This window comes from Schistocerca gregaria, chromosome 7, assembly GCF_023897955.1.
Source record: "Schistocerca gregaria isolate iqSchGreg1 chromosome 7, iqSchGreg1.2, whole genome shotgun sequence".
NCBI classification, from domain to species: domain Eukaryota; kingdom Metazoa; phylum Arthropoda; class Insecta; order Orthoptera; family Acrididae; genus Schistocerca; species Schistocerca gregaria.
In genome coordinates this window covers 108,301,335-108,319,296 of record NC_064926.1, presented here as the reverse complement: position 1 = coordinate 108,319,296, position 17,962 = coordinate 108,301,335, and the positions used below count along the sequence as shown (strand labels likewise).

The following is a 17,962-nucleotide window of genomic DNA, read 5'->3' as shown; positions in this document are numbered from 1 at the left end:
CAAGTAAATTACGCAGAAACACGCCATGGAGGTTTTGCTAGGGAAGACAGTGGCAGCAGTGCTGGCGTCTCACGTCCCATAGGCTGAGCAGTCAAAAAGAAATAGCGGAACATACTTTTCCTGTGTCGAGTTTTAGCTCTTCTCACGGACGTTTCCGTGGTCGTTGTGTTGTGGCTCTGGGCTCGAAGCGACAGGCGAAAATGAGTCAACAGTGACACGTACGTGGTTCAATGAATGGCAGGGCCTTAATAAAGATAGATGAAACGGCGGTTGGGGTAGTGGAGTCCTGAAGCGGCCGTATTGCGCGGGCAATAAGCTCACCAAGTTAGACTGTTATTATGCTAATAACGAGGGGGCTGTGGGTTCGATCCCACCAAGGGCTATTCCATTTTGTTTCCCTAAAAGGCAAATCCCAAGTGATCTGTACAAGGACTAAGGCGTCCGCCCGTCTGGCGACGTTCTCGCCAACTTGTATGCCACGCCAAAGACACGGGTCCATGCCCGATCACCGAAATTCGACAGCGTTGGGCGTGGTTAGTACTCAGGTGGGTGACCAGCTAGGAAGTCCGCGAGCTATTGGTTTCTTCAGTTTTGCCTTTTTCCTTAGTTTTTGAGTCTGCTGCGCGGAAATCCTGCGGTCCAGCACGCTGACACCTCTCTTGCTTCTCGGTACGCACAGGGGCGAACCTGCGGCCACTGTCAAATGAAAGAGTCCGTTGTGTGTTTGTCGATTTGGCGTCTCCCAGTCGTTTCTAGCGCCAGTCCTCTACATATACGGCCATTTGCAAGCGTCAGCTTTCGCGTCAGCCGAGCAAAGTCGAGACAAGTCGACACATGAGGACACACGATGCTGTGAATCGTAATCCGCACTAGCCTTCGCGGAGCGAGACGAGGGGTGGAGGAAAACCATTCGTACCACAACTGTTCGGAAATTCGAAGATCAAGTAGCGTTGAACACACTCTCCTGAGTAAAGGAGACAACTTCCGTGTGGTGTCCGGGTTTCGAACCCGGATCAGCTACTTGGGAAGCAACCACGCTGACCGACACACCACCACTGCCTTCCCCTACAAGCTGTTTGCGCCGTGATGTGTCGCCTTCCCTCCTGGCGCCAGAGGACGAAGGCTATCTCGCTGTAGGCGCTCAACGCCGAGTGGAAGGCGAACACATCTGAACCCGTTTTCCTGGTGCTGCTAGGGCGATATACTGTGACTAGGCGCAGAACTGACTTCCACTGAAGAAATCTGCCCTTTAATGCACATCAGGGCCAACACGAAATTTCTAATATGAAGTACTCACTGACGATCCAAAGACGTTTCAGTACGTATGCGTCGGTACCGCCGGGGCAGTGCCTAAGTATTGTAAAGTGAAGGTGACAGTTCGATCCTCACACGAAGTATTTCATTGGCTTCCCACGAGTACGTAATGCACAGCGTGGCTGTTGCTAGGAAACGGCCTTAGATGCCGTTTGCTAATATCTGCTTTCTTTTGCGTCAATGTGGAAATTATCCTATTACTAAATACAGTTGTGCTGGTTACAGTTCAAACTGGATACGACGGAAGAGCGCGGGATGCGTTTCCTACGCCACATCTGACATTGCGCCTTAAATATTGTAAGACTGACATAATTCCGTCCTACCGAAAAAAGAAACAGATTTCGCAGTCAGGTTCTTGAGATAATGCTAGAGACGGAAGTCACTGGGGCTGTTGTCTCACACGTCAGATTGGCCGAGCGGTCAAAGGCGCCAGATTTAAGCTCTGGTTCCCGAAAGGGAGCGTGGGTTCGAACCCCACATCTGACAATGCATTTTAATCATTCAGAAACTAACCTACTCCATTCATGTTGTAGAACAAGTAAATTACGCAGAAACACGCCATGGAGGTTTTGCTAGGGAAGACAGTGGCAGCAGTGCTGGCGTCTCACGTCCCATAGGCTGAGCAGTCAAAAAGAAATAGCGGAACATACTTTTCCTGTGTCGAGTTTTAGCTCTTCTCACGGACGTTTCCGTGGTCGTTGTGTTGTGGCTCTGGGCTCGAAGCGACAGGCGAAAATGAGTCAACAGTGACACGTACGTGTTTCAATGAATGGCAGGGCCTTAATAAAGATAGATGAAACGGCGGTTGGGGTAGTGGAGTCCTGAAGCGGCCGTATTGCGCGGGCAATAAGCTCACCAAGTTAGACTGTTATTATGCTAATAACGAGGGGGCTGTGGGTTCGATCCCACCAAGGGCTATTCCATTTTGTTTCCCTAAAAGGCAAATCCCAAGTGATCTGTACAAGGACTAAGGCGTCCGCCCGTCTGGCGACGTTCTCGCCAACTTGTATGCCACGCCAAAGACACGGGTCCATGCCCGATCACCGAAATTCGACAGCGTTGGGCGTGGTTAGTACTCAGGTGGGTGACCAGCTAGGAAGTCCGCGAGCTATTGGTTTCTTCAGTTTTGCCTTTTTCCTTAGTTTTTGAGTCTGCTGCGCGGAAATCCTGCGGTCCAGCACGCTGACACCTCTCTTGCTTCTCGGTACGCACAGGGGCGAACCTGCGGCCACTGTCAAATGAAAGAGTCCGTTGTGTGTTTGTCGATTTGGCGTCTCCCAGTCGTTTCTAGCGCCAGTCCTCTACATATACGGCCATTTGCAAGCGTCAGCTTTCGCGTCAGCCGAGCAAAGTCGAGACAAGTCGACACATGAGGACACACGATGCTGTGAATCGTAATCCGCACTAGCCTTCGCGGAGCGAGACGAGGGGTGGAGGAAAACCATTCGTACCACAACTGTTCGGAAATTCGAAGATCAAGTAGCGTTGAACACACTCTCCCGAGTAAAGGAGACAACTTCCGTGTGGTGTCCGGGTTTCGAACCCGGATCAGCTACTTGGGAAGCAACCACGCTGACCGACACACCACCACTGCCTTCCCCTACAAGCTGTTTGCGCCGTGATGTGTCGCCTTCCCTCCTGGCGCCAGAGGACGAAGGCTATCTCGCTGTAGGCGCTCAACGCCGAGTGGAAGGCGAACACATCTGAACCCGTTTTCCTGGTGCTGCTAGGGCGATATACTGTGACTAGGCGCAGAACTGACTTCCACTGAAGAAATCTGCCCTTTAATGCACATCAGGGCCAACACGAAATTTCTAATATGAAGTACTCACTGACGATCCAAAGACGTTTCAGTACGTATGCGTCGGTACCGCCGGGGCAGTGCCTAAGTATTGTAAAGTGAAGGTGACAGTTCGATCCTCACACGAAGTATTTCATTGGCTTCCCACGAGTACGTAATGCACAGCGTGGCTGTTGCTAGGAAACGGCCTTAGATGCCGTTTGCTAATATCTGCTTTCTTTTGCGTCAATGTGGAAATTATCCTATTACTAAATACAGTTGTGCTGGTTACAGTTCAAACTGGATACGACGGAAGAGCGCGGGATGCGTTTCCTACGCCACATCTGACATTGCGCCTTAAATATTGTAAGACTGACATAATTCCGTCCTACCGAAAAAAGAAACAGATTTCGCAGTCAGGTTCTTGAGATAATGCTAGAGACGGAAGTCACTGGGGCTGTTGTCTCACACGTCAGATTGGCCGAGCGGTCTAAGGCGCCAGATTTAAGCTCTGGTTCCCGAAAGGGAGCGTGGGTTCGAACCCCACATCTGACAATGCATTTTAATCATTCAGAAACTAACCTACTCCATTCATGTTGTAGAACAAGTAAATTACGCAGAAACACGCCATGGAGGTTTTGCTAGGGAAGACAGTGGCAGCAGTGCTGGCGTCTCACGTCCCATAGGCTGAGCAGTCAAAAAGAAATAGCGGAACATACTTTTCCTGTGTCGAGTTTTAGCTCTTCTCACGGACGTTTCCGTGGTCGTTGTGTTGTGGCTCTGGGCTCGAAGCGACAGGCGAAAATGAGTCAACAGTGACACGTACGTGGTTCAATGAATGGCAGGGCCTTAATAAAGATAGATGAAACGGCGGTTGGGGTAGTGGAGTCCTGAAGCGGCCGTATTGCGCGGGCAATAAGCTCACCAAGTTAGACTGTTATTATGCTAATAACGAGGGGGCTGTGGGTTCGATCCCACCAAGGGCTATTCCATTTTGTTTCCCTAAAAGGCAAATCCCAAGTGATCTGTACAAGGACTAAGGCGTCCGCCCGTCTGGCGACGTTCTCGCCAACTTGTATGCCACGCCAAAGACACGGGTCCATGCCCGATCACCGAAATTCGACAGCGTTGGGCGTGGTTAGTACTCAGGTGGGTGACCAGCTAGGAAGTCCGCGAGCTATTGGTTTCTTCAGTTTTGCCTTTTTCCTTAGTTTTTGAGTCTGCTGCGCGGAAATCCTGCGGTCCAGCACGCTGACACCTCTCTTGCTTCTCGGTACGCACAGGGGCGAACCTGCGGCCACTGTCAAATGAAAGAGTCCGTTGTGTGTTTGTCGATTTGGCGTCTCCCAGTCGTTTCTAGCGCCAGTCCTCTACATATACGGCCATTTGCAAGCGTCAGCTTTCGCGTCAGCCGAGCAAAGTCGAGACAAGTCGACACATGAGGACACACGATGCTGTGAATCGTAATCCGCACTAGCCTTCGCGGAGCGAGACGAGGGGTGGAGGAAAACCATTCGTACCACAACTGTTCGGAAATTCGAAGATCAAGTAGCGTTGAACACACTCTCCTGAGTAAAGGAGACAACTTCCGTGTGGTGTCCGGGTTTCGAACCCGGATCAGCTACTTGGGAAGCAACCACGCTGACCGACACACCACCACTGCCTTCCCCTACAAGCTGTTTGCGCCGTGATGTGTCGCCTTCCCTCCTGGCGCCAGAGGACGAAGGCTATCTCGCTGTAGGCGCTCAACGCCGAGTGGAAGGCGAACACATCTGAACCCGTTTTCCTGGTGCTGCTAGGGCGATATACTGTGACTAGGCGCAGAACTGACTTCCACTGAAGAAATCTGCCCTTTAATGCACATCAGGGCCAACACGAAATTTCTAATATGAAGTACTCACTGACGATCCAAAGACGTTTCAGTACGTATGCGTCGGTACCGCCGGGGCAGTGCCTAAGTATTGTAAAGTGAAGGTGACAGTTCGATCCTCACACGAAGTATTTCATTGGCTTCCCACGAGTACGTAATGCACAGCGTGGCTGTTGCTAGGAAACGGCCTTAGATGCCGTTTGCTAATATCTGCTTTCTTTTGCGTCAATGTGGAAATTATCCTATTACTAAATACAGTTGTGCTGGTTACAGTTCAAACTGGATACGACGGAAGAGCGCGGGATGCGTTTCCTACGCCACATCTGACATTGCGCCTTAAATATTGTAAGACTGACATAATTCCGTCCTACCGAAAAAAGAAACAGATTTCGCAGTCAGGTTCTTGAGATAATGCTAGAGACGGAAGTCACTGGGGCTGTTGTCTCACACGTCAGATTGGCCGAGCGGTCTAAGGCGCCAGATTTAAGCTCTGGTTCCCGAAAGGGAGCGTGGGTTCGAACCCCACATCTGACAATGCATTTTAATCATTCAGAAACTAACCTACTCCATTCATGTTGTAGAACAAGTAAATTACGCAGAAACACGCCATGGAGGTTTTGCTAGGGAAGACAGTGGCAGCAGTGCTGGCGTCTCACGTCCCATAGGCTGAGCAGTCAAAAAGAAATAGCGGAACATACTTTTCCTGTGTCGAGTTTTAGCTCTTCTCACGGACGTTTCCGTGGTCGTTGTGTTGTGGCTCTGGGCTCGAAGCGACAGGCGAAAATGAGTCAACAGTGACACGTACGTGGTTCAATGAATGGCAGGGCCTTAATAAAGATAGATGAAACGGCGGTTGGGGTAGTGGAGTCCTGAAGCGGCCGTATTGCGCGGGCAATAAGCTCACCAAGTTAGACTGTTATTATGCTAATAACGAGGGGGCTGTGGGTTCGATCCCACCAAGGGCTATTCCATTTTGTTTCCCTAAAAGGCAAATCCCAAGTGATCTGTACAAGGACTAAGGCGTCCGCCCGTCTGGCGACGTTCTCGCCAACTTGTATGCCACGCCAAAGACACGGGTCCATGCCCGATCACCGAAATTCGACAGCGTTGGGCGTGGTTAGTACTCAGGTGGGTGACCAGCTAGGAAGTCCGCGAGCTATTGGTTTCTTCAGTTTTGCCTTTTTCCTTAGTTTTTGAGTCTGCTGCGCGGAAATCCTGCGGTCCAGCACGCTGACACCTCTCTTGCTTCTCGGTACGCACAGGGGCGAACCTGCGGCCACTGTCAAATGAAAGAGTCCGTTGTGTGTTTGTCGATTTGGCGTCTCCCAGTCGTTTCTAGCGCCAGTCCTCTACATATACGGCCATTTGCAAGCGTCAGCTTTCGCGTCAGCCGAGCAAAGTCGAGACAAGTCGACACATGAGGACACACGATGCTGTGAATCGTAATCCGCACTAGCCTTCGCGGAGCGAGACGAGGGGTGGAGGAAAACCATTCGTACCACAACTGTTCGGAAATTCGAAGATCAAGTAGCGTTGAACACACTCTCCTGAGTAAAGGAGACAACTTCCGTGTGGTGTCCGGGTTTCGAACCCGGATCAGCTACTTGGGAAGCAACCACGCTGACCGACACACCACCACTGCCTTCCCCTACAAGCTGTTTGCGCCGTGATGTGTCGCCTTCCCTCCTGGCGCCAGAGGACGAAGGCTATCTCGCTGTAGGCGCTCAACGCCGAGTGGAAGGCGAACACATCTGAACCCGTTTTCCTGGTGCTGCTAGGGCGATATACTGTGACTAGGCGCAGAACTGACTTCCACTGAAGAAATCTGCCCTTTAATGCACATCAGGGCCAACACGAAATTTCTAATATGAAGTACTCACTGACGATCCAAAGACGTTTCAGTACGTATGCGTCGGTACCGCCGGGGCAGTGCCTAAGTATTGTAAAGTGAAGGTGACAGTTCGATCCTCACACGAAGTATTTCATTGGCTTCCCACGAGTACGTAATGCACAGCGTGGCTGTTGCTAGGAAACGGCCTTAGATGCCGTTTGCTAATATCTGCTTTCTTTTGCGTCAATGTGGAAATTATCCTATTACTAAATACAGTTGTGCTGGTTACAGTTCAAACTGGATACGACGGAAGAGCGCGGGATGCGTTTCCTACGCCACATCTGACATTGCGCCTTAAATATTGTAAGACTGACATAATTCCGTCCTACCGAAAAAAGAAACAGATTTCGCAGTCAGGTTCTTGAGATAATGCTAGAGACGGAAGTCACTGGGGCTGTTGTCTCACACGTCAGATTGGCCGAGCGGTCTAAGGCGCCAGATTTAAGCTCTGGTTCCCGAAAGGGAGCGTGGGTTCGAACCCCACATCTGACAATGCATTTTAATCATTCAGAAACTAACCTACTCCATTCATGTTGTAGAACAAGTAAATTACGCAGAAACACGCCATGGAGGTTTTGCTAGGGAAGACAGTGGCAGCAGTGCTGGCGTCTCACGTCCCATAGGCTGAGCAGTCAAAAAGAAATAGCGGAACATACTTTTCCTGTGTCGAGTTTTAGCTCTTCTCACGGACGTTTCCGTGGTCGTTGTGTTGTGGCTCTGGGCTCGAAGCGACAGGCGAAAATGAGTCAACAGTGACACGTACGTGGTTCAATGAATGGCAGGGCCTTAATAAAGATAGATGAAACGGCGGTTGGGGTAGTGGAGTCCTGAAGCGGCCGTATTGCGCGGGCAATAAGCTCACCAAGTTAGACTGTTATTATGCTAATAACGAGGGGGCTGTGGGTTCGATCCCACCAAGGGCTATTCCATTTTGTTTCCCTAAAAGGCAAATCCCAAGTGATCTGTACAAGGACTAAGGCGTCCGCCCGTCTGGCGACGTTCTCGCCAACTTGTATGCCACGCCAAAGACACGGGTCCATGCCCGATCACCGAAATTCGACAGCGTTGGGCGTGGTTAGTACTCAGGTGGGTGACCAGCTAGGAAGTCCGCGAGCTATTGGTTTCTTCAGTTTTGCCTTTTTCCTTAGTTTTTGAGTCTGCTGCGCGGAAATCCTGCGGTCCAGCACGCTGACACCTCTCTTGCTTCTCGGTACGCACAGGGGCGAACCTGCGGCCACTGTCAAATGAAAGAGTCCGTTGTGTGTTTGTCGATTTGGCGTCTCCCAGTCGTTTCTAGCGCCAGTCCTCTACATATACGGCCATTTGCAAGCGTCAGCTTTCGCGTCAGCCGAGCAAAGTCGAGACAAGTCGACACATGAGGACACACGATGCTGTGAATCGTAATCCGCACTAGCCTTCGCGGAGCGAGACGAGGGGTGGAGGAAAACCATTCGTACCACAACTGTTCGGAAATTCGAAGATCAAGTAGCGTTGAACACACTCTCCCGAGTAAAGGAGACAACTTCCGTGTGGTGTCCGGGTTTCGAACCCGGATCAGCTACTTGGGAAGCAACCACGCTGACCGACACACCACCACTGCCTTCCCCTACAAGCTGTTTGCGCCGTGATGTGTCGCCTTCCCTCCTGGCGCCAGAGGACGAAGGCTATCTCGCTGTAGGCGCTCAACGCCGAGTGGAAGGCGAACACATCTGAACCCGTTTTCCTGGTGCTGCTAGGGCGATATACTGTGACTAGGCGCAGAACTGACTTCCACTGAAGAAATCTGCCCTTTAATGCACATCAGGGCCAACACGAAATTTCTAATATGAAGTACTCACTGACGATCCAAAGACGTTTCAGTACGTATGCGTCGGTACCGCCGGGGCAGTGCCTAAGTATTGTAAAGTGAAGGTGACAGTTCGATCCTCACACGAAGTATTTCATTGGCTTCCCACGAGTACGTAATGCACAGCGTGGCTGTTGCTAGGAAACGGCCTTAGATGCCGTTTGCTAATATCTGCTTTCTTTTGCGTCAATGTGGAAATTATCCTATTACTAAATACAGTTGTGCTGGTTACAGTTCAAACTGGATACGACGGAAGAGCGCGGGATGCGTTTCCTACGCCACATCTGACATTGCGCCTTAAATATTGTAAGACTGACATAATTCCGTCCTACCGAAAAAAGAAACAGATTTCGCAGTCAGGTTCTTGAGATAATGCTAGAGACGGAAGTCCCTGGGGCTGTTGTCTCACACGTCAGATTGGCCGAGCGGTCTAAGGCGCCAGATTTAAGCTCTGGTTCCCGAAAGGGAGCGTGGGTTCGAACCCCACATCTGACAATGCATTTTAATCATTCAGAAACTAACCTACTCCATTCATGTTGTAGAACAAGTAAATTACGCAGAAACACGCCATGGAGGTTTTGCTAGGGAAGACAGTGGCAGCAGTGCTGGCGTCTCACGTCCCATAGGCTGAGCAGTCAAAAAGAAATAGCGGAACATACTTTTCCTGTGTCGAGTTTTAGCTCTTCTCACGGACGTTTCCGTGGTCGTTGTGTTGTGGCTCTGGGCTCGAAGCGACAGGCGAAAATGAGTCAACAGTGACACGTACGTGGTTCAATGAATGGCAGGGCCTTAATAAAGATAGATGAAACGGCGGTTGGGGTAGTGGAGTCCTGAAGCGGCCGTATTGCGCGGGCAATAAGCTCACCAAGTTAGACTGTTATTATGCTAATAACGAGGGGGCTGTGGGTTCGATCCCACCAAGGGCTATTCCATTTTGTTTCCCTAAAAGGCAAATCCCAAGTGATCTGTACAAGGACTAAGGCGTCCGCCCGTCTGGCGACGTTCTCGCCAACTTGTATGCCACGCCAAAGACACGGGTCCATGCCCGATCACCGAAATTCGACAGCGTTGGGCGTGGTTAGTACTCAGGTGGGTGACCAGCTAGGAAGTCCGCGAGCTATTGGTTTCTTCAGTTTTGCCTTTTTCCTTAGTTTTTGAGTCTGCTGCGCGGAAATCCTGCGGTCCAGCACGCTGACACCTCTCTTGCTTCTCGGTACGCACAGGGGCGAACCTGCGGCCACTGTCAAATGAAAGAGTCCGTTGTGTGTTTGTCGATTTGGCGTCTCCCAGTCGTTTCTAGCGCCAGTCCTCTACATATACGGCCATTTGCAAGCGTCAGCTTTCGCGTCAGCCGAGCAAAGTCGAGACAAGTCGACACATGAGGACACACGATGCTGTGAATCGTAATCCGCACTAGCCTTCGCGGAGCGAGACGAGGGGTGGAGGAAAACCATTCGTACCACAACTGTTCGGAAATTCGAAGATCAAGTAGCGTTGAACACACTCTCCCGAGTAAAGGAGACAACTTCCGTGTGGTGTCCGGGTTTCGAACCCGGATCAGCTACTTGGGAAGCAACCACGCTGACCGACACACCACCACTGCCTTCCCCTACAAGCTGTTTGCGCCGTGATGTGTCGCCTTCCCTCCTGGCGCCAGAGGACGAAGGCTATCTCGCTGTAGGCGCTCAACGCCGAGTGGAAGGCGAACACATCTGAACCCGTTTTCCTGGTGCTGCTAGGGCGATATACTGTGACTAGGCGCAGAACTGACTTCCACTGAAGAAATCTGCCCTTTAATGCACATCAGGGCCAACACGAAATTTCTAATATGAAGTACTCACTGACGATCCAAAGACGTTTCAGTACGTATGCGTCGGTACCGCCGGGGCAGTGCCTAAGTATTGTAAAGTGAAGGTGACAGTTCGATCCTCACACGAAGTATTTCATTGGCTTCCCACGAGTACGTAATGCACAGCGTGGCTGTTGCTAGGAAACGGCCTTAGATGCCGTTTGCTAATATCTGCGTTCTTTTGCGTCAATGTGGAAATTATCCTATTACTAAATACAGTTGTGCTGGTTACAGTTCAAACTGGATACGACGGAAGAGCGCGGGATGCGTTTCCTACGCCACATCTGACATTGCGCCTTAAATATTGTAAGACTGACATAATTCCGTCCTACCGAAAAAAGAAACAGATTTCGCAGTCAGGTTCTTGAGATAAAGCTAGAGACGGAAGTCACTGGGGCTGTTGTCTCACACGTCAGATTGGCCGAGCGGTCTAAGGCGCCAGATTTAAGCTCTGGTTCCCGAAAGGGAGCGTGGGTTCGAACCCCACATCTGACAATGCATTTTAATCATTCAGAAACTAACCTACTCCATTCATGTTGTAGAACAAGTAAATTACGCAGAAACACGCCATGGAGGTTTTGCTAGGGAAGACAGTGGCAGCAGTGCTGGCGTCTCACGTCCCATAGGCTGAGCAGTCAAAAAGAAATAGCGGAACATACTTTTCCTGTGTCGAGTTTTAGCTCTTCTCACGGACGTTTCCGTGGTCGTTGTGTTGTGGCTCTGGGCTCGAAGCGACAGGCGAAAATGAGTCAACAGTGACACGTACGTGGTTCAATGAATGGCAGGGCCTTAATAAAGATAGATGAAACGGCGGTTGGGGTAGTGGAGTCCTGAAGCGGCCGTATTGCGCGGGCAATAAGCTCACCAAGTTAGACTGTTATTATGCTAATAACGAGGGGGCTGTGGGTTCGATCCCACCAAGGGCTATTCCATTTTGTTTCCCTAAAAGGCAAATCCCAAGTGATCTGTACAAGGACTAAGGCGTCCGCCCGTCTGGCGACGTTCTCGCCAACTTGTATGCCACGCCAAAGACACGGGTCCATGCCCGATCACCGAAATTCGACAGCGTTGGGCGTGGTTAGTACTCAGGTGGGTGACCAGCTAGGAAGTCCGCGAGCTATTGGTTTCTTCAGTTTTGCCTTTTTCCTTAGTTTTTGAGTCTGCTGCGCGGAAATCCTGCGGTCCAGCACGCTGACACCTCTCTTGCTTCTCGGTACGCACAGGGGCGAACCTGCGGCCACTGTCAAATGAAAGAGTCCGTTGTGTGTTTGTCGATTTGGCGTCTCCCAGTCGTTTCTAGCGCCAGTCCTCTACATATACGGCCATTTGCAAGCGTCAGCTTTCGCGTCAGCCGAGCAAAGTCGAGACAAGTCGACACATGAGGACACACGATGCTGTGAATCGTAATCCGCACTAGCCTTCGCGGAGCGAGACGAGGGGTGGAGGAAAACCATTCGTACCACAACTGTTCGGAAATTCGAAGATCAAGTAGCGTTGAACACACTCTCCCGAGTAAAGGAGACAACTTCCGTGTGGTGTCCGGGTTTCGAACCCGGATCAGCTACTTGGGAAGCAACCACGCTGACCGACACACCACCACTGCCTTCCCCTACAAGCTGTTTGCGCCGTGATGTGTCGCCTTCCCTCCTGGCGCCAGAGGACGAAGGCTATCTCGCTGTAGGCGCTCAACGCCGAGTGGAAGGCGAACACATCTGAACCCGTTTTCCTGGTGCTGCTAGGGCGATATACTGTGACTAGGCGCAGAACTGACTTCCACTGAAGAAATCTGCCCTTTAATGCACATCAGGGCCAACACGAAATTTCTAATATGAAGTACTCACTGACGATCCAAAGACGTTTCAGTACGTATGCGTCGGTACCGCCGGGGCAGTGCCTAAGTATTGTAAAGTGAAGGTGACAGTTCGATCCTCACACGAAGTATTTCATTGGCTTCCCACGAGTACGTAATGCACAGCATGGCTGTTGCTAGGAAACGGCCTTAGATGCCGTTTGCTAATATCTGCTTTCTTTTGCGTCAATGTGGAAATTATCCTATTACTAAATACAGTTGTGCTGGTTACAGTTCAAACTGGATACGACGGAAGAGCGCGGGATGCGTTTCCTACGCCACATCTGACATTGCGCCTTAAATATTGTAAGACTGACATAATTCCGTCCTACCGAAAAAAGAAACAGATTTCGCAGTCAGGTTCTTGAGATAATGCTAGAGACGGAAGTCACTGGTGCTGTTGTCTCACACGTCAGATTGGCCGAGCGGTCTAAGGCGCCAGATTTAAGCTCTGGTTCCCGAAAGGGAGCGTGGGTTCGAACCCCACATCTGACAATGCATTTTAATCATTCAGAAACTAACCTACTCCATTCATGTTGTAGAACAAGTAAATTACGCAGAAACACGCCATGGAGGTTTTGCTAGGGAAGACAGTGGCAGCAGTGCTGGCGTCTCACGTCCCATAGGCTGAGCAGTCAAAAAGAAATAGCGGAACATACTTTTCCTGTGTCGAGTTTTAGCTCTTCTCACGGACGTTTCCGTGGTCGTTGTGTTGTGGCTCTGGGCTCGAAGCGACAGGCGAAAATGAGTCAACAGTGACACGTACGTGGTTCAATGAATGGCAGGGCCTTAATAAAGATAGATGAAACGGCGGTTGGGGTAGTGGAGTCCTGAAGCGGCCGTATTGCGCGGGCAATAAGCTCACCAAGTTAGACTGTTATTATGCTAATAACGAGGGGGCTATGGGTTCGATCCCACCAAGGGCTATTCCATTTTGTTTCCCTAAAAGGCAAATCCCAAGTGATCTGTACAAGGACTAAGGCGTCCGCCCGTCTGGCGACGTTCTCGCCAACTTGTATGCCACGCCAAAGACACGGGTCCATGCCCGATCACCGAAATTCGACAGCGTTGGGCGTGGTTAGTACTCAGGTGGGTGACCAGCTAGGAAGTCCGCGAGCTATTGGTTTCTTCAGTTTTGCCTTTTTCCTTAGTTTTTGAGTCTGCTGCGCGGAAATCCTGCGGTCCAGCACGCTGACACCTCTCTTGCTTCTCGGTACGCACAGGGGCGAACCTGCGGCCACTGTCAAATGAAAGAGTCCGTTGTGTGTTTGTCGATTTGGCGTCTCCCAGTCGTTTCTAGCGCCAGTCCTCTACATATACGGCCATTTGCAAGCGTCAGCTTTCGCGTCAGCCGAGCAAAGTCGAGACAAGTCGACACATGAGGACACACGATGCTGTGAATCGTAATCCGCACTAGCCTTCGCGGAGCGAGACGAGGGGTGGAGGAAAACCATTCGTACCACAACTGTTCGGAAATTCGAAGATCAAGTAGCGTTGAACACACTCTCCTGAGTAAAGGAGACAACTTCCGTGTGGTGTCCGGGTTTCGAACCCGGATCAGCTACTTGGGAAGCAACCACGCTGACCGACACACCACCACTGCCTTCCCCTACAAGCTGTTTGCGCCGTGATGTGTCGCCTTCCCTCCTGGCGCCAGAGGACGAAGGCTATCTCGCTGTAGGCGCTCAACGCCGAGTGGAAGGCGAACACATCTGAACCCGTTTTCCTGGTGCTGCTAGGGCGATATACTGTGACTAGGCGCAGAACTGACTTCCACTGAAGAAATCTGCCCTTTAATGCACATCAGGGCCAACACGAAATTTCTAATATGAAGTACTCACTGACGATCCAAAGACGTTTCAGTACGTATGCGTCGGTACCGCCGGGGCAGTGCCTAAGTATTGTAAAGTGAAGGTGACAGTTCGATCCTCACACGAAGTATTTCATTGGCTTCCCACGAGTACGTAATGCACAGCGTGGCTGTTGCTAGGAAACGGCCTTAGATGCCGTTTGCTAATATCTGCTTTCTTTTGCGTCAATGTGGAAATTATCCTATTACTAAATACAGTTGTGCTGGTTACAGTTCAAACTGGATACGACGGAAGAGCGCGGGATGCGTTTCCTACGCCACATCTGACATTGCGCCTTAAATATTGTAAGACTGACATAATTCCGTCCTACCGAAAAAAGAAACAGATTTCGCAGTCAGGTTCTTGAGATAAAGCTAGAGACGGAAGTCACTGGGGCTGTTGTCTCACACGTCAGATTGGCCGAGCGGTCTAAGGCGCCAGATTTAAGCTCTGGTTCCCGAAAGGGAGCGTGGGTTCGAACCCCACATCTGACAATGCATTTTAATCATTCAGAAACTAACCTACTCCATTCATGTTGTAGAACAAGTAAATTACGCAGAAACACGCCATGGAGGTTTTGCTAGGGAAGACAGTGGCAGCAGTGCTGGCGTCTCACGTCCCATAGGCTGAGCAGTCAAAAAGAAATAGCGGAACATACTTTTCCTGTGTCGAGTTTTAGCTCTTCTCACGGACGTTTCCGTGGTCGTTGTGTTGTGGCTCTGGGCTCGAAGCGACAGGCGAAAATGAGTCAACAGTGACACGTACGTGGTTCAATGAATGGCAGGGCCTTAATAAAGATAGATGAAACGGCGGTTGGGGTAGTGGAGTCCTGAAGCGGCCGTATTGCGCGGGCAATAAGCTCACCAAGTTAGACTGTTATTATGCTAATAACGAGGGGGCTGTGGGTTCGATCCCACCAAGGGCTATTCCATTTTGTTTCCCTAAAAGGCAAATCCCAAGTGATCTGTACAAGGACTAAGGCGTCCGCCCGTCTGGCGACGTTCTCGCCAACTTGTATGCCACGCCAAAGACACGGGTCCATGCCCGATCACCGAAATTCGACAGCGTTGGGCGTGGTTAGTACTCAGGTGGGTGACCAGCTAGGAAGTCCGCGAGCTATTGGTTTCTTCAGTTTTGCCTTTTTCCTTAGTTTTTGAGTCTGCTGCGCGGAAATCCTGCGGTCCAGCACGCTGACACCTCTCTTGCTTCTCGGTACGCACAGGGGCGAACCTGCGGCCACTGTCAAATGAAAGAGTCCGTTGTGTGTTTGTCGATTTGGCGTCTCCCAGTCGTTTCTAGCGCCAGTCCTCTACATATACGGCCATTTGCAAGCGTCAGCTTTCGCGTCAGCCGAGCAAAGTCGAGACAAGTCGACACATGAGGACACACGATGCTGTGAATCGTAATCCGCACTAGCCTTCGCGGAGCGAGACGAGGGGTGGAGGAAAACCATTCGTACCACAACTGTTCGGAAATTCGAAGATCAAGTAGCGTTGAACACACTCTCCTGAGTAAAGGAGACAACTTCCGTGTGGTGTCCGGGTTTCGAACCCGGATCAGCTACTTGGGAAGCAACCACGCTGACCGACACACCACCACTGCCTTCCCCTACAAGCTGTTTGCGCCGTGATGTGTCGCCTTCCCTCCTGGCGCCAGAGGACGAAGGCTATCTCGCTGTAGGCGCTCAACGCCGAGTGGAAGGCGAACACATCTGAACCCGTTTTCCTGGTGCTGCTAGGGCGATATACTGTGACTAGGCGCAGAACTGACTTCCACTGAAGAAATCTGCCCTTTAATGCACATCAGGGCCAACACGAAATTTCTAATATGAAGTACTCACTGACGATCCAAAGACGTTTCAGTACGTATGCGTCGGTACCGCCGGGGCAGTGCCTAAGTATTGTAAAGTGAAGGTGACAGTTCGATCCTCACACGAAGTATTTCATTGGCTTCCCACGAGTACGTAATGCACAGCGTGGCTGTTGCTAGGAAACGGCCTTAGATGCCGTTTGCTAATATCTGCTTTCTTTTGCGTCAATGTGGAAATTATCCTATTACTAAATACAGTTGTGCTGGTTACAGTTCAAACTGGATACGACGGAAGAGCGCGGGATGCGTTTCCTACGCCACATCTGACATTGCGCCTTAAATATTGTAAGACTGACATAATTCCGTCCTACCGAAAAAAGAAACAGATTTCGCAGTCAGGTTCTTGAGATAATGCTAGAGACGGAAGTCACTGGGGCTGTTGTCTCACACGTCAGATTGGCCGAGCGGTCTAAGGCGCCAGATTTAAGCTCTGGTTCCCGAAAGGGAGCGTGGGTTCGAACCCCACATCTGACAATGCATTTTAATCATTCAGAAACTAACCTACTCCATTCATGTTGTAGAACAAGTAAATTACGCAGAAACACGCCATGGAGGTTTTGCTAGGGAAGACAGTGGCAGCAGTGCTGGCGTCTCACGTCCCATAGGCTGAGCAGTCAAAAAGAAATAGCGGAACATACTTTTCCTGTGTCGAGTTTTAGCTCTTCTCACGGACGTTTCCGTGGTCGTTGTGTTGTGGCTCTGGGCTCGAAGCGACAGGCGAAAATGAGTCAACAGTGACACGTACGTGGTTCAATGAATGGCAGGGCCTTAATAAAGATAGATGAAACGGCGGTTGGGGTAGTGGAGTCCTGAAGCGGCCGTATTGCGCGGGCAATAAGCTCACCAAGTTAGACTGTTATTATGCTAATAACGAGGGGGCTGTGGGTTCGATCCCACCAAGGGCTATTCCATTTTGTTTCCCTAAAAGGCAAATCCCAAGTGATCTGTACAAGGACTAAGGCGTCCGCCCGTCTGGCGACGTTCTCGCCAACTTGTATGCCACGCCAAAGACACGGGTCCATGCCCGATCACCGAAATTCGACAGCGTTGGGCGTGGTTAGTACTCAGGTGGGTGACCAGCTAGGAAGTCCGCGAGCTATTGGTTTCTTCAGTTTTGCCTTTTTCCTTAGTTTTTGAGTCTGCTGCGCGGAAATCCTGCGGTCCAGCACGCTGACACCTCTCTTGCTTCTCGGTACGCACAGGGGCGAACCTGCGGCCACTGTCAAATGAAAGAGTCCGTTGTGTGTTTGTCGATTTGGCGTCTCCCAGTCGTTTCTAGCGCCAGTCCTCTACATATACGGCCATTTGCAAGCGTCAGCTTTCGCGTCAGCCGAGCAAAGTCGAGACAAGTCGACACATGAGGACACACGATGCTGTGAATCGTAATCCGCACTAGCCTTCGCGGAGCGAGACGAGGGGTGGAGGAAAACCATTCGTACCACAACTGTTCGGAAATTCGAAGATCAAGTAGCGTTGAACACACTCTCCTGAGTAAAGGAGACAACTTCCGTGTGGTGTCCGGGTTTCGAACCCGGATCAGCTACTTGGGAAGCAACCACGCTGACCGACACACCACCACTGCCTTCCCCTACAAGCTGTTTGCGCCGTGATGTGTCGCCTTCCCTCCTGGCGCCAGAGGACGAAGGCTATCTCGCTGTAGGCGCTCAACGCCGAGTGGAAGGCGAACACATCTGAACCCGTTTTCCTGGTGCTGCTAGGGCGATATACTGTGACTAGGCGCAGAACTGACTTCCACTGAAGAAATCTGCCCTTTAATGCACATCAGGGCCAACACGAAATTTCTAATATGAAGTACTCACTGACGATCCAAAGACGTTTCAGTA

The 17,962-nt window shown here is 50.8% G+C and overlaps 9 non-coding genes across 9 annotated transcripts; all 9 read left to right on the top strand.

Moving 5' to 3' along the window:
- Nucleotides 1–1,716: 1,716 nt before the first annotated feature.
- Nucleotides 1,717–1,800, top strand: Trnal-uaa (transfer RNA leucine (anticodon UAA)). The gene has a single exon. It is a non-coding gene; the product is annotated as a tRNA-Leu (tRNA).
- Nucleotides 1,801–3,565: 1,765 nt separating this feature from the next.
- Nucleotides 3,566–3,649, top strand: Trnal-uaa (transfer RNA leucine (anticodon UAA)). Its single transcript has one exon. It is a non-coding gene; the product is annotated as a tRNA-Leu (tRNA).
- A 1,765-nt stretch (nucleotides 3,650–5,414) lies between these two features.
- On the top strand, nucleotides 5,415–5,498 carry Trnal-uaa (transfer RNA leucine (anticodon UAA)). The gene has a single exon. It is a non-coding gene; the product is annotated as a tRNA-Leu (tRNA).
- A 1,765-nt stretch (nucleotides 5,499–7,263) lies between these two features.
- On the top strand, nucleotides 7,264–7,347 carry Trnal-uaa (transfer RNA leucine (anticodon UAA)). Its single transcript has one exon. It is a non-coding gene; the product is annotated as a tRNA-Leu (tRNA).
- A 1,765-nt stretch (nucleotides 7,348–9,112) lies between these two features.
- Trnal-uaa (transfer RNA leucine (anticodon UAA)) lies at nucleotides 9,113–9,196 on the top strand. Its single transcript has one exon. It is a non-coding gene; the product is annotated as a tRNA-Leu (tRNA).
- A 1,765-nt stretch (nucleotides 9,197–10,961) lies between these two features.
- On the top strand, nucleotides 10,962–11,045 carry Trnal-uaa (transfer RNA leucine (anticodon UAA)). Its single transcript has one exon. It is a non-coding gene; the product is annotated as a tRNA-Leu (tRNA).
- Nucleotides 11,046–12,810: 1,765 nt separating this feature from the next.
- On the top strand, nucleotides 12,811–12,894 carry Trnal-uaa (transfer RNA leucine (anticodon UAA)). The gene has a single exon. It is a non-coding gene; the product is annotated as a tRNA-Leu (tRNA).
- A 1,765-nt stretch (nucleotides 12,895–14,659) lies between these two features.
- Nucleotides 14,660–14,743, top strand: Trnal-uaa (transfer RNA leucine (anticodon UAA)). Its single transcript has one exon. It is a non-coding gene; the product is annotated as a tRNA-Leu (tRNA).
- A 1,765-nt stretch (nucleotides 14,744–16,508) lies between these two features.
- Trnal-uaa (transfer RNA leucine (anticodon UAA)) lies at nucleotides 16,509–16,592 on the top strand. The gene has a single exon. It is a non-coding gene; the product is annotated as a tRNA-Leu (tRNA).
- Nucleotides 16,593–17,962: the final 1,370 nt, after the last annotated feature.